This window comes from Oreochromis aureus, linkage group 3 (assembly GCF_013358895.1).
Source record: "Oreochromis aureus strain Israel breed Guangdong linkage group 3, ZZ_aureus, whole genome shotgun sequence".
NCBI classification, from domain to species: domain Eukaryota; kingdom Metazoa; phylum Chordata; class Actinopteri; order Cichliformes; family Cichlidae; genus Oreochromis; species Oreochromis aureus.
This window is the reverse complement of record NC_052944.1, coordinates 94,137,388-94,151,490: the sequence shown is the minus strand read 5'-3', so window position 1 is coordinate 94,151,490 and position 14,103 is coordinate 94,137,388. Positions and strand designations below refer to the sequence as shown.

Sequence of the window (14,103 nt, the reverse complement as noted above, 5' to 3'; positions counted from 1 at the left end):
GGAAAACAAATAGTAGACATAAAAAACCCAGAATAAATATATAGAGATATATATAGATATAGATATATATATAGATATAGATATATATTGATATAGATAGATATAGATATATATATAGATATAGATATATATAGATATAGATATATATATAGATATATATAGATATAGATATATATATAGATATATATAGATATAGATATATATATAGATATAGATAGATATATATAGATATAGATATATATATATAGAGAGAGAGATCTATATATATAAATATAGTTCGTTTTGTTTTGTTTGTATTTTTTAAAATGTTCAAGTTGCTATGTTCATTCATTTAAACAATATTTAAAAGTTATAGTATCAATTGCATTCTTATGCTAAGTGTTTTGTAATGTGATAAAATCTAATAAATAACTGAAAGTGCATAAAGCAGTCTCATGTTTATTAAATGAAACAGAAGACATGGTTTATAAAACACTCTCTAATGTACCGTTAAATTGCATGCTCTGTACAGAGCTTAACAGACTTTTTAAGCACTTAAAACCTTTGATAAAGAACACTCCTCCTGTAGGCCAACAACTGCCTATCTGTATGTTCAACATCATATAATACTGTTTTTATGTGTGTGTTTTTTAGAAGGCTGAAAGATTATATATGTTTTTCTTAAACAGTTTGAAAACATTAATAACAGTCATTTTCAGTTTCCCTAAGTGTTTTGGTGTATTAGCTTCTGTGCTGGCTGAAGCCTATCAGGGCAAGTCCATTTAGCTCAGAATTCATATGATTACTACCAATGTTTATTAGAATAAAAGAAATAAATGTGAGAAGAACATGTGAGTAGTTGCTGTTAAAAAGCCTCATGGCAATGGGGATAAAGACCCTCCTGAACCTCTGAGTCCTGCAGTGCAGTGAGATGACCCTCTCACTGCAGTTCATCTTGTCTTGTCCTGTGAGGATGCTTAGGTGGCTGTATTTATTGTTCTCCATTTTAGATTACAACTTCTTCCTCATCTGCTCTGCACAATGTCTGACTGACTCGACATCTTTGCAGACTGTCCTGCATTGTTTTTTGGGTTTTTTTTTTAGGTCTGGTGAACTCTTTACCACCTCCTTGGTGTTGGTGTTCAGGAGAAGACTGTTGTCATTGCTTCAGTCAGTTAAATAAATCTATATTAATACAGCACATTTTAACACAATGACCTTATATTGATTTATGACTTTTAATCATTAATTCAAAATTAAATAATCATAATCATAATTAAATAAATTCTGCTAGTTTTTGCTGTGGAAAAATACTGTAAGATTATTATTAAATATACATTTACATTACATTTTTTACGTTCTCAAGGTCCATTTTATGTCATTTCCCACTACCAGTGAACGCCTCTTTTTTCTTACGTCTCTGGCTCACTTCTGAACCTCCGCCCACTTTCCCCCGGATCGCTCCCGGTAAGCTGCTTCTCTTGTCTTCTCTGAAACCTTTATTATCTGTTTGAGTGATTCACCGAGTTGTTGTTAGTGACTTATAAAGCCAGTCAAAGTATAAGTCATATTAAAGCAATACAATGTCTGCTTTTTTAGTGAGAAGTTGTAAATTTTCTATTTTAAAGGAGTTTTCGAGAAGCTAGCCCTGACAACCCAATGCTAACGCCTAGCGCTTTTATAGACCCAATTTGAAATGACAATGGTTCATTTGACTGTATGCTACACTTTATTGTGTTGTTTCATTAGCTTCATTCGGCGTGTTAGTATTTCTGAGTCTGTTACGGAAGGTGCAGTTGGTTCTAACAAATCAGTCGGTTAAAACCGCTTCATTATTTAGGCTGTAGGGGTATGTAATGTGCCGCCATCTTAGAACCATGGCGGTACAATTGAAGCGGCAGGTTCTGCAACTTTAAAGGAGCAATTTTACCGCATCTGACCCAACAGTGGGCCGGTGTTGTGCCAAAAAGTGATTGCCTGCCAAAAACTGATTTTCAATGTTTCTGTGTATTTTTTATCTGTAATATCTTTACGTATGTTGGTAAATAGACTTCGGTGAAAAGGGTTTACAAAGGGGTTATATATAGAATTAAAAAAATATCTGTTTTTCAAGTATCTTTACAACTCTGTGTTATTGTTCTTACAATATAACCAACCAGTCCTTTATATATTACGTTTAACCCGGGTATCGAAAGTCCGCGGTGATCTGAAAATGATGTGCCGGAGTTATGCCGTTCTCGGCGGCTTCAGTGACCCTTGAGCTCCCGGCGAGCTATCGAGCTGGTGGGTAACAGACGTCTCCAAAAACGTTGAAGCACTTTTGCAAATATGCAATATCTTGATAAACCGAGCAGATATTTGATGTTTACACAGGTACTTTCCGGCCTGAAAATATGTTAAAAGTTTATTTTGTGACTCAGAAAGATTAGTAAGAGTAACTTTAAAACTAAGTAGCGGCCGCCATTGTTGGAAACTGAAGTTTGGCTGGGCCGCACTATGAATTCTGGGATATGGTGGGCCACGAAGGACACACACGACCTATCCTTCAATTTCGGGGAAAAGGAGGACGCATTTGTCGGCTGCATTCAGAGGAGTCCATGAATTTGGACAGCCTTCGGCGCGTCGCTGTGACGTAATCGGTCTACAAATGCAGCCTCAGGAGGATGAGGCCTATGAATTTGGACACGAGCATGTGCGCGCGTGTCTGTGTTGGGGGTTAATTAATGGAAGGGAGAGAGAGGATAAAATACATATTAAATACAAGAATAATAACATCTCTTAATGAGAAGGAGACTTTTCAAATTTTTAAAAACTGTTTAACAAAAGCTTGTTTGTTCAGGCCCGCATTTAAATACAACCTAAATCTGCAGCTCTGTTTAACTTTATGACAAATTAATGAAATAAAAAAGGCCACCTTCAAATAAAGAAAATGCAGCAGTGGGATATTAATATTACTAATAAGGTGTATAGATATTTATTTTAAAACATCAGCATATTAAATGATACTGTGTGCACTTGATAATATTTTCAGGAAGTAGAATTTGAATGCAGGCCACCTCAAATGTTAAAGCCTACAAATATATCATACAAGTTAACTGAATCTTAACTGATGCTGATTTTAGTTGTCTGATTCTGTATTTTTTCCTCTTTGTCTTTTGTTACACAGAGTGAAATACATCGTTAGTTTTACCTTTGCTGGTAAGTAAACAGTCATTGTAACTGAAGCAATATAAGCCCGGCATTGTGTAACATGTTTAGCAATTAGCATACAATAGTTTGGCTTTTTGTGACATCCATTGACTGACAGGCAAAAACACATAGTCAGGATTTATAATCTGTAGCAGCAAAGCCCCCACACAGGACCTATGTCTCTCCCTGAAAATGTCCCTGAAGTTTAATAGACCATTTATGTCTGATTTTAATTTTGATGGCTTCTCAAATCATACATGTTTTAGGTGAGTCAGTATAAGTGGTAACTTGAACACCACAGCTATTGATTTATATTGTGTTTCATATTCTGCTCATGTATTACATTAAAGTCAGAACATGAGTGAATGGAAGTGGTAGCTTAAACACTTGAAAAATAATTAAAAAAATAAGTTAACCTAAGTTCTGAGTCGATAATCTTTGCTATATTAAAGCCAGTTTGTAATTTATGTAGACTATCATTTTTTGTATACAATATTTTTAATATGAAATGAAATTTCATGGTTATGGTTTTTCAAATTTTATTAAAACTGACTTGTGATAGAAAATGTTTGAGCCACAAAGCTTCTTTGTAGGAAATATTTGGTATATCCTGCATTGTGCCAATAAATATTGGTGCCTATTCTTTGCACTTCTGTAGTAGTGAATGCTTTTATTACACATGTTATAGCCATGTGAGACCCTGCAACTAATGTTTTTTATGTTTTTAGTGTGCAGTAAGTTAAAGGCTTTAAGAAATCGAGGATCTTAATGGTTAATTTTTGTCACAGTAAGCTGGATTGAGTGTAAAGAGGGTCAAAAGTCTGAATCATTACACAGTGATCTGATGTATTGTTTCATTTCTCTAGACTGCTGATCTGATCGTCTTAGTTTGGTAAGTAAAGGTTGTGTTTGAAATACAGTGCTGGGAAAAGTCTTTCTTCCTTGTAGGTTTATTTTGTTTATGCTTTTGTCACATGTTTCATATCATCTAACAGGGAGAACCTGGATGAATACCCAAAAGCATTTTTAAAGTCATGATTTTATGTATGAAGCAGAGTAAAACAAGCCAGAACAACCTAAGATAATCTAATGAGCAACAAGTACCATCATGCATTTACAGTAATTAGTAATGTCTGGTTTACATCACTGAGGGGATTTTGGTCCACTCTACTTTCAGAATTGTCTTAATTAAGGTCCAATATAGGGTTTTCAAGTCATACCAACTATCTCAATTCCATTCAAGTACAGACTCTAATTAGTCTACACCAAGAGTTTTGTTTCATTCGATCGTGGCTCAAGAGTTGGGAATTCACCTTGTAATCGGAAGTTTGCTGGTTCGATCCCCGGCTCGTATAGTCTCGGTCGTTGTGTCCTTGGCAAGACACTTCACCCGTTGCTTACTGGTGTTGGTCAGACGGCCCGGTGGCGCCAGTGTCCAGCAGCCTCGCCTCTGTCAGTGCACCTCAGGGTGGCTGTGGCTACAATGTAGCTGCCATCACCAGTGTGTGAATGGGTGGATGACTGGATGTGTAAAGTGCTTTGGGGACTAGTAAAGAGATATATAAATACCAGCCATTTACCATTCAGAGCTGGACTTGCTCGTGTGCTTTAGATCAATTTCCTGCTGTGAATCCCAAGTGTGATTAAACGAAGCTCAGGACCTGATGGCTTGATGTAGGTCCTGAAGGAGTAAAGTAACAGCGCCATGTTTGACTTTATTGCTGGTGTTTGTTTCTTTATTGTTGTTGTTTTTTTGGTAATGTTTCTCTCACTATAGAAGATTCAGTTTAGTGCAGTGAGTCAGCACAGCTCTTGGTTATGATCAAGATATTTTTTGGCAAATGTGAGAAAGGAGTTGTTCTTTTTGGCCAATCATTGATTTTGCCTGTTCACCTACAACATCTGGGAGGATTTTTGTTTTCTGGGGTCTCCAAATCTGTATAATCTGTAGTAGCAAAGCCCCCACAGGTCTTTGTAAATCTTTCCAGAATTATAACTCTCTCTGAGTTTGTTTCACATTAGAGCGGCTCACGACTAGCAGTTTAAATAAATAAATAAAATATTCACATAGGGCAGGGGTCACAAATTTCAGTCTTTAAGGGCCGGCGTCCTGAAGCTTTTCCATCTGTCTCTGTTACAACACTGGTGATGGTAGCTACATTGTAGCCACAGCCACCCTGAGGTGCACTGACTTACTGGCGCCACCGGGCCCTCTGACCACCACCAGTAGGCAACGGGTGAAGTGTCTTGCCCAAGGACACAACAACCGAGACTGTCCGGGACTCAAACCGGCAACCTTCCGATTACAAGGCGAACTCCCAACTTGAGCCACGATCGCCCCATCATGCTTAGTAAATTGTTGTTTACTTTTACCTTAACGACTCCTGAGATATTATGATATACTGTTGTTCCAGGCAACTACACACAGACATGGGGATTTGATAATTTTGGGGTTTAAGGAACATCTAATGTGGCATAAATTTGAGTTGAGTGCATGTGAAGTCTTTAAAGCAGGTTTAAAGAAACTGTCTGCTCTAACGTCAGGGTGTGGTTTTTGTTGGACCATACAATATTCACAGTAAGATATTGTAGCAGCACATCTTGGTTTAAGTTTCCAGACTCTGTTTGTTTTTGTTTTAATAGAATTTCAATGCAGGCCACCTCAAATTTTAAAGCCTACAAACATTATATACAAGGCATCATTTGTGATTGTTGTATGCTTTTAAATAGCAAATCACTGGTTATGATATCTACTCTGTTATGTAATCGAACCTAAATTTTACAGCATTACATGACTAAGAAACTTGTGTGGCTTATTGCAAATGGATAAAATCTCATATTACCTTTATGAGGAGAGTGATCTTTATTAAGGTGTAGAAAAAGAAAACAGAGGAGTTGTTGTTGTTTGTATTCCAACTGTGGTAAACAAAGAAGTTTCCAGAATCTTTTTGACTACAGAGAGTGATGCACTATTGACTCTGATGCTGATTTGAATTGTCTCATTCTGTATTTTTGTCTTTTGTTATAGAGTGAACAGATCTTTGGTTTTGCCTTTGCTGGTAAGTAGACAGTGATGTTTAGTAATTTACTTACAGTTTGGGTATTTGTGACATCTTGCCATTTGCTCTGGGCAAAAACACATAGTCAGCATTTATAATCTGTAGCAGCAAACCCCCCACAGAGGACCTCTGACTGCCCTGAAAATGTCCCTGAAGTTTAATAGCCCATTTATGTCTGATTTTCCTTTATGATGACTTATCAAGTCTAAATGTAGCTAAATGTCAGAGTTGTCTTTATACAATTGTTCGATTTCTCATTATGTTTGTGGATTTAATTATCAAACAAAACTATGAAAGTGCTTTAGGTGAGTATAGGTGGTAACTTAAACACTTAAGAGCACCACAGCTATCGATTTTTATTGTCTCTCATATTCCACTTATGAATTAGCATGAAATCACAACACTAGAAGTATTTTGCCTGAGTGACTAGAAGTGATACTTTGACACTTAAGCAATAATAAAAAGTAAGAAAATCAAAAGTGTGAATAGGTATATTAAAGCCAGTATTTTAGAATCAAATATAAATGTTCCCAAAAAGGGACATAAAAAACTAATCCCATACACCTTGTGTCAAAATTTGATTGATGACCCCCTCGCCCTCGCCCCCTCCTCCTCCCTCACCCCCCTCCCCCCCCAAACCCCTTTTTTCCCTCCCCACTGGAAGTGTGTAATTTGATCCATAGTCGCGTCACGTGTTGCGGCACCTGTTGTTTTGAAAAAATAAAAAAAGTTTTTAGAGGGAGGGGGTCTGTGGAGGAAAGTGAATAAAAACAGAGAGGAGGGGCGGCGCACTATACTACCGTATGCACAGACACAAGATGGATCCTTACATCCTCCACCCCTACGTTCCTGTGTGCTTGGGCGGGGAAGAGATCTGCTCTCCCGAGGTTGAAAGCATGGGAGGCGGCGGCGGCAGTGGTCTTCGTCGATTATCAGCGACACCCCGTCACTGTCTACAGTAACAGATATGAAGCGACCGCTGCTCCAGCGGAAGAAGGAGAAATAAGAGAGTCTTTATGTTCCGCAGCCAGATACCGGCACCGAGGAAGTTGCGGGAGAATGGACTCTGCCTTTTGAGGGCTGTGGAAAGTGGGGCTACGTCTCTGAGTATGACATATTCAAATACAGCATATTTTACTATTGAAGGCCTCAATCCAGACCTTTTGACCCTACCAGAAATACTCGGAAGTGTCTAGTCATTTTCAGACCTGTTGCAACATGTTCCATAAGCACGAGGGAGGGTATGGTTGCTGGGGAGATCAGAGAGGAGGAGGGTTCCTGAAGCATAGGGGTGACGCAGCTGATGACTCTGTGCTGTATAGAGAGACAGAGAGGCAGTTAGTTTTCCACAAACTCATAGTTCAATTCTGTTTAAATATTATCACAATTTTCTCTGTATTTCTTTTCTTAACAATAGCGGATATATTTTACTTTCTTATGATGCACCGGCGCTTGTAATGAAAAAGAGTGACTTCCTATTGCCTGTAGAGAACCGTTTCTTTCAATAGTATTTTATTTTCTTATAATACAGGCGCAATAAAAAACTTTAACATTATTTGCCTAGCAACAAATTGTATTTTTATAGAGTGGGGTGGATACAGGCGCTTGTAATGAAAAGAAGAACTTTCTATCCGCTTGTAACCTACAGACCGCCCACCTCATTCTTGTAAATAAATAAATAACCCTTAGTGAATACTACTTTTACTTTTTGAGAGTTCCTTTTACAAGGGGCTGAAAAACAAACCATAAAAGATAATTCCTGAGGCAGACGATCTCGTTTCACTCACACACAGCGTGCCATAAAAGATAATTGCCGAGGCAGGAGGTCTTGTTTCTCACACACACACACACACACACACACACACTGCGGGTCAAGGAGGTGAGACAGCAGATATCAGTTTTACTCACTGCTTATAACCTATAACGCCCCCTCAAAAATATTATTATTAAAACATCTATATGAGGTATGTTTTGCGCAGCCTGCTCCTTGTCGGACCAGAGTAGAGAGTTTTTTTTCTTCATTATTTTGAGCTACTTTTACAGCATGTTTTCTCAATAGACAGAAAACGATCTTGTACTACACACTAAGGAGTCAACAGACAATATTATCATCTCTCAATGCTTGTAACCATCTCCCCATAAAATAACCCTTAGTGGAATAAAACTTATATTTAAATAAGTTTATTAAAGCACCCTCCCTCTGTGGGAAAGAGATATTTTCTCAGAGTCAAGTTTACACCATGAGGCGAGTTTTGTCAACAGGAGACGAGTTTTGTCACGAACAAGAACGGCGCAGACAACTGTTACCCATAAAGTAAAACAAATATCCACCTCTAAGTCGTATTTTACCGCCGGAGAATGTGGAAAACAGACAACCCTCACAAGAAGGCACCCAAAAAGAAATTGGACACCCCAACTTTCTTTCCCCCTCTCCCAACTCTCTGCGCACACACACACACACACACACACACACACACACACACACAAAAAGGAGACCCAAAGGTGAGAAGAAAAAAACAAAAAACCCCTCTCTAACTGACAATATTGTCAGGAGAAAGATCTTGAAAAAACAGATGCCTCGCTAGAGCGAGGATAAAATGAGAGAAGAAAGCGAGAGGAGTCAAAGAACCGTTATCTGCTCAGACCCTACTGTGACAGTTCTACCAATCGCGAGGAAGAGTCCGTGCATATTATGTCTGCATTCCGTCCAAATAACGCCGTCGATCAGGCGCCAGGGCCAGCTCGCCAGACCTTTTGAGTCTCACTCCGGTAAGTTTTTTTTTTTTTTCTTTATGATTTAAAATTATATATCATCAGAGATGTTAATAATTTGATTACGTTCTTTAGCTTTCTACACCGATGATTTCTATAAGTGGACTACGGTGCGTTTAAATAAGTATATATCACTTTTAAATAAGTTAAGACGGACTTGGTTTTTTTAATGAAACTCTGTTACTTACAGATGCTATCGATAGCACGGTGAGGAGCAGCATAAATCCACCCGTTTTCCGAGGCGATTTAGAGGCCATCCTCCCGCAGAACCTCCGCTGCTGATCGGTGAAAGACCGCGCGGCGAGAAGGCGGCGTTAGTTCCGTCTCCGCACACCGAGAGAATTGCGGAGAAATAAGTTTTAAAACCCAAGGTAAACAATATGCTGTATTATCCGCCATTTTGTTGAATAACAGGATGTGACGGAGTAATCCGAGCACGCTATACCGCCCCTCCCGACCCGGAGCGGATTTTTTAAAACTTTGTTTTATTTCATGACAGCGATGTCGAGAATATACAGACCCGCCGCATGGCGAAAAGAAGAACAAGAAGACGACGTTGTTTTCGTCACCGCATACCGGGAGAACTGCAGGACAATACCTTTTAAATCCCAAGGTAAACGATATCTCTACAAAATAACGTATTCGAAAAGCCGAGCATGCTATACCGCCCCTCCAGACTCGGAGTGGTATAACGTGTGCTAGAAAGTTTTTTTTAAATCTTTTTCTCTTTGTTTTATTTCTTGACAGCCGAGATTGAGAATATACCCGTTCAAACCCCCTTTACAGACGATAGGGCGGAGGAGCGAGGTAAATAAAAGATTTTAAAATACATAAAATAACCCGCGCACGCTGTCCCAGAGAGAAAATTTGTTTTCTTAAATCTTTTTCCCTTCTGTTTTTCTCAACAGAGAATATACCCGTTCAAATCCCCTCTACAGACGATAGGGCGGAGGAGCGAGGTAAATAAAAGTTTTTTTCTTTTTTAAAAAATACAAAGAATAACCCGCGCATGCTGTCCCAGAGAGACGCAATGCGTTTTCTTAAACCTTTTTCCCTTTTGTTTTTCTCAACAGAGAATATACCCGTTCAAAACCCCTCTACAGACGATAGGGAGGAGGAGGAGCGAGGTAAATAATAAAAAAAAAAAAAAAAAAAATACAAAGAATAACCCACGCATGCCGACTCAATGTGTTTTCTTAAACTTTTTTCTCTTGTTTTTCTCGACAGATAATATACCTGCCGATACAGAAAATCAGGCGGAGGAACCATCCAGAGCTCCTCCTCTCAGAAGACTGAGAGGTAATTGATGAGGGTGGATGAATCGTTCCTAATAAATAATTATGTTGTATTAATAAAGTTCTCCGCTCTATAAAATAAAAAATGTGTGGTTTTTTTACTCTCGACTTTATACAGCAAGAATAAAATAAAATGTTTGTGCAAAACACGATCGTCCTTTTCAAGGACTAAAAAGTACATTTGTTTGTCTTTTCTTACAGCCCGGCGGCGACTTCATAAGAGGAGGATCTCGGAGACCTCAAATTCATATGCGCCATAACAGTCCGTGCATATGAATCAATATACCGACACAATCTCTGTAAAAGGGATGCAAAGTAAAAGCATACACATGTAAAGTCTGTGAATTAAGAAATAAAGAAAAATCATGTCGGAAGAACACAGCATTCCTGGCGCTTTGTTGGAAGCCGTGGCAGAATTGAACAGAGGCGCTGATCATATAGCACCACCGATCGACCCCCTACAGCCTTTAGAAAAGCATTGCAGGCCCTCCTTCAAAACATTGAAAGCGAGCAGGCGTGCCCGGCGACTGAACTTTGACCCTTTGCAGCCGTTGAAAATGCTCTTCAGCTCTACGACCGGCAGAGGAGGGCGCTCTGCGGGCGGCAGGAGCAGGTGCAGCCTGCGGAGGATCAGCCTGCGAGCATCAACACGGAGGAGGATCTCGGGTACAGAGCGATGCGGTGACTCGCCGTGAACAATTTAATAATTTTGAAATAAAGGCGGTATTTAACATTCCCTCTCAGGACGGCGCCCGACCTCGCTCAATTTTACCTCGGCGTCAGGGACAATTTTGTAGATCTAGCGGATAGGATCAGACAGGAAGTTAGTCGTAATGATCGGGTTCAACTGGAGATCATCAGCGAGCACGCGCAAAAGCACGCCGTTTTTAACGTCGACGAAAGCGCCGACAACATTGTACCGGCCTTTGAGGACCTGTTGGCCAGGCTGATACAATCAAACGGCGCGATCGTGGTAGGCTCTCCCTAGAAATTGTAGTGCAAGTAATTAGAAATCCTAGAGGCAGGCGGACGTAAAAGATTCACAAAAGCGTTGAGCGATGAAATCATAGTCAAAAAGCGGCGCTGTCTGTGCGTGGTAAAAACAAAAAGCGATAATCTGTGCCGCCATTAACTTGGCTCACCTCACGAGCCTCATTTCACAGATAAACAGGCCCTGGAGCGGCGAGAGCTGCAGCGTTTAAGCGAGGCTGGCGATCGAACAGGTAACCCTCACCGACATAGATAAATTTGAGCGAATACTAAATCGTAAAATCGTTGTGTTTTACCGCCCGCCGAGGACAGGACTCTTCGCTAATCGAGACAGGTCCCCAAACACTCCTCACCCGCTGTACTTATTCTTATTCCGGCATCACTATTACGGGATAAAAAATCTAAAAACATTTTTAGGAGTCCCGTACATTTGCGAGGAGTGTCACCGCGGGTACTATAAACGCGAGGAACACTTTTGCCAAAATCGCTGCAATCTCTGTTTTGACCGCGCATGCCCCTCTCACTTTCTGGACGCCGTAATCTGTCTGGATTGTAACAGGTCATGCCGCACTCGCGAGTGTTACTTGAAGCACAAACAACCCAGAATTCACTCTAGCTCCGGCCTCAGCGTTTGTCAACAAATGTATAAATGCCCGGACTGCAAACTCCTCTCCCGTCGCGGAAAGCACAGGTGCACAGCCGCCAGATGTAAAATCTGCCGCGCTGAGCTTCCTCCCGACAAAGATCAGCACCTGTGTTACATTCAACCTCTGAAACACGAAAGCCTCGAAACCGCATCCATAATCTTTTATGACTTTGAAACCTTCCCAGACCGGGAGGGGGCGCACGTCCCTTACCTAGTGTGTACAAAATCGCTAGAAGGAGAAGAGTGGCACGCATACGGTGTAGACTGCGTTGAAAAGTTTGTTCAAAGATACAGAAGGAAAAGATATAGAGACCACATTCATTGCCCTAGCGAAAGGGTTTGACAGTTATTTAATTCTCAGCCACCTGGTGGGAGAGGGCATGGCGCCCTCGCTCATCATGCAAAGGCAGTAAAATTATATGTTTCACAGAATCGATTTCCTTCTCAAATTCATAGACTAGCTTTCTTTCCTCACCACCCTCGCCGAGCAACTACGGAGCGCACGTCCAAAAGCCTATTCGCGCGTCCATTCAGTGGCTGGAGTGGGTGTCTCGCTCTCAGAAAATCCCCATTCACTGCACGCTCTCTCCACAACGGGAGGAGAAAAAAAGCAAGTCCGTACTATGTTAGCGGATACTGCGCTGATTGATGGTGAAAAATGGGTGTGGGAATTTCTGGGGTGCTTTTATCACAGCTGTCCAAAGTGCTACAGGCCGGGAAATCTGCCGGCCGTAACGCTCATACACGGGAACCTGCTCGCCTTCTACCGGCGAGGCTCCGAGAGCTGAAAGCGTTTACAGAGTCCGCCGCGGTCCACGCTGTAGAGCCGCAGTGGGCGAGATGAGAAAAATCGAGCGAGGTTAAAAAGGTTTTTGCAAAGCTAAAGAAGCTCCGGAACCTCTGTCTCCTCGCTCCGAGACGCTACTGGAGGGCCCTTGACCTTGCAGGCTGGATTACAGCGCCTTCGCCCGAGCGTGTGTGTGCAATACGTGGGCGATCACATCCTGTACCCACTTACGTCAACGTAAGCCCAGCGGCTGCCCTCTCCATCACCACGAAAATCATCAGAGAGAATTTTGTAGACCCTCGTTGGCTATCCGAGACTGATCAGAGCACGATTTACCGCCCGCGAACTCTATTTCCGTTCTACCGTACAAAACCCGGAGGTAAATTAATATTTTCCTCTGCGCACCTGCGCCGAGACTAATCACCAAAGCGTGTCCGTGCCCTCCTGACGGCAGACCCGCAGAAGCTCTCACAGGGGTCTGGGTCACCGTGGGATTTAACAAAACCTTAGAACTGGGTTACAGGGTGGCTAAAATCACAGAGGTCTGGCACTTTGATCGGCGCAGCAGCGACATCTTGCGGACTATATTAACACTTTCTCAAAGGCTGACAAGGAAGCCCTCGAATTTATCCTCCGGAAGCTTCATGACGAGGAGGAAGACAAATACGATGGAAAAGTACCACAGGCATCCAGGGCATACGTTTAGACCCGTCAAAAATGAAGGTGAACCCGGCCAAAAAAGACGAGGTATCGAAGTGTGTCTCAACGGTTTCTGGGAAGAAGGTTGCTCAGAGAACCAGCCTGGCTCGAGACCACTCTGGTCAGAAAACCCAGTCGAGTTTTTAACTTCGTCTTTTTCGGATCAAGTACGACTTTAAACACGTCTCTTTTTAAAGGCCAAAAACAGGGCGATGGCGTTAATTCGGTGGAGCTATAACGGTAGCATGCGTGATACCTCCAGCCCCTGGCGATCCAATAACGTTTTCATCGCGGCTTTCTACCACAGCCCTCGCCCGCCTAAAACTCTGATATTTAGAAAAATTGCAGCGCGCGTTCTGTACACCGACACCGACTCTCTGATCTACGTAGTGAAAAGGAGGAACCTTTAGAAACTGGGCAATTTTTCTAAGCGATCTCACGAGACCTTTGAATTACATGGGGACACCATCCAGGAATGGTTGTCTCCGCGGAGTCCAAAACTCGCCTACAGGACCAGAAACAAGAAGAAACTTGTGGTAAAAAATGAAAGGTATATAGCATGAGCGAGGAGAATGTTGTGGCCAGGTCAATTTTTGACAGTATGGCGAGCTGGTGGAAAGATTGCCTTTCTGGTATGAAGGAGGCGGAGCTCGAGACCCCACAGCACGGCATTCAGAGGGATAAGAG

At 41.3% G+C, this 14,103-nt stretch overlaps 1 long non-coding RNA gene across 1 annotated transcript; it reads left to right on the top strand.

Annotated features, from left to right (window-relative positions):
• The first annotated feature begins 2,884 nt into the window (after nucleotides 1-2,884).
• LOC120438510 lies at nucleotides 2,885-6,388 on the top strand. The gene is made up of 3 exons (XR_005611962.1): nucleotides 2,885-3,177; nucleotides 4,035-4,060; nucleotides 6,197-6,388. It is a non-coding gene; the product is annotated as an uncharacterized LOC120438510 (long non-coding RNA).
• The last annotated feature ends 7,715 nt before the right edge of the window (nucleotides 6,389-14,103 follow it).